Genomic DNA, 1,817 nt, shown 5'->3' with positions numbered 1-1,817 from the left:
TATGAGGTATTCAAAAATAAATCGTTTTGATTGAGAAAATTATTTCTTTTATACTTATTGTGAAACGGTAGGTCTACTTACTTTCAGGACGTCCCTCGTATATTGCTTTTTCAGTTCTATTTATTTTGCAAGTGCTGTAAAACTGTTACTATAACAAAACAAAAGATTAGCTATTACTCTGGTAGAGAATCTTTGGTAAAACTACTATAATTTAGCACAAAAAACCATCTCAAAAGTCGAAGACTGTGTATACATATTTAATATATGCATTGTTATGTAGGCCTATACTTTCAGTTGTGTTCGCCCTGGCCACAAGTAAAGCAGCACACTCCCCTCCCTGTTGCGTCATCACACAGAAGCTGTTTGTGGCTGGCCGCTATTTCTCCACACGTGACCAGCTGGGCGTGGTCACTGGGGTCAGGTGACAGTCGCTGGTCACCCCACAGGCAGCTCGTGTCTTTGACGGGAAACAGCAGCAGACATAGGAAGGGCGCAAGCAGAGAAAACATGAGTTAGCTATACATGTAGTAATAGGCGTGTATATAATATCAATGGTGGCAATGATGATGAGGATGAGGATGATGATGATGATGATGATGATGATGATGATGATGATGATGATGATGATGGTGATGATGAGGATGATGATGATGATGATCATCATCATGATGATGGATGATGATGATGATGAGGATGATGATGAGGATGATGATGAATGATGATGATGATGATTCCTACATGAGACAGCGAAGCGCCTAACAGCTACACCACACATGCTAGCTATAATAACCGTAATAATATAAAAACCAATTTGATAACGGTAAAATAAAAAAATAACTATAATGTGATAACGTTAAAATAAAAATAAAACTATAATAATGAGGGTGTGGCGTTGTGCATGCCAGTTTTTTTTTTAGCTACAAGAGTTGAACTCACAAAGGGAACAAATGCAGGGCTGTCCTGAAAAGGGCAACACCCCCCCCCCCCTTTCGCTGAGTAATGTATCATGGTTGGGTAAGCGGGTGGTTGGAGGGCGCCACTGGCAATCCGAATTTTCGTCTCTTCAGGGTTCCAAGTTTGGTTTGAAGTATTGAATACGGTAATTCAAGTACGGCGCAAAACACAAATATGAATAATACGCACCGTTCACTAGTACGCCATCTGGGCTGAGTGCGTCGACGCAAAATCCTTCGTTGCAGCTCTGAAAGACAATTGAATGGAAAAACAAGGAGGTGGGTGGTTGGCGGGTGGTGAACGAGTGCTCTGCTCTGGTGTGGTTTGCTCCTTTCTTGTCAAAGGTATCGTCCTTATCTCTCCTCTATTTCTTTTATGTATGTTAAAACCTATCGAACAGGCCATTGTGCAGCAAATACATGTATCGTAAAACTTTTAAGGGGGAGGGGGGGTGGGGGGCGCTACACCCCCAAAGTCAAAATTCGGCTCAAAATGATAGAATTTGAATTGTAGGCATTTTTAGCTTCCTCGGCCTCTCCTACAACTATTTCATCACATACCAACCCCCAAAAACCGTAGTTTTTCCCATACCGGGCATGTTTGTCACCGCCATTTCCTCATAAGGTCAGTATTTTATTTTTCTTTATCGGCCGTTTTCTCAAAACGCGACAGTTCTTTATACTTTTTTTTTACATAACTCCACCATTTTTCATCCAATCTTCATGAAATTTTCACAGAATGAAGAGAAGATGTAATACTAAAAATTTGTCTGTTGAATTTTTCATATATGGAATAGATTTTTGTTGGTGGTGTCTGGAGTGTGGATTTTTACCGACTTTTTAAAAACTTGAATGCTACCTCAG

At 40.3% G+C, this 1,817-nt stretch overlaps 1 long non-coding RNA gene across 1 annotated transcript; it reads right to left on the bottom strand.

The window, feature by feature from the left end:
• Positions 1 to 241: 241 nt before the first annotated feature.
• On the bottom strand, positions 242 to 1,203 carry LOC106013403. Its single transcript, XR_001185339.2, has 2 exons — positions 1,144 to 1,203; positions 242 to 457 (listed from the first exon to the last, which is right to left on the bottom strand). It is a non-coding gene; the product is annotated as an uncharacterized LOC106013403 (long non-coding RNA).
• Between the last annotated feature and the right edge of the window lie 614 nt (positions 1,204 to 1,817).

The sequence above is a fragment of the Aplysia californica genome, unplaced genomic scaffold (assembly GCF_000002075.1).
Source record: "Aplysia californica isolate F4 #8 unplaced genomic scaffold, AplCal3.0 scaffold00864, whole genome shotgun sequence".
Taxonomy (NCBI): domain Eukaryota; kingdom Metazoa; phylum Mollusca; class Gastropoda; order Aplysiida; family Aplysiidae; genus Aplysia; species Aplysia californica.
Note: the sequence above shows the minus strand (reverse complement) of the source record. Positions and strands in the feature narration are given on the sequence as shown.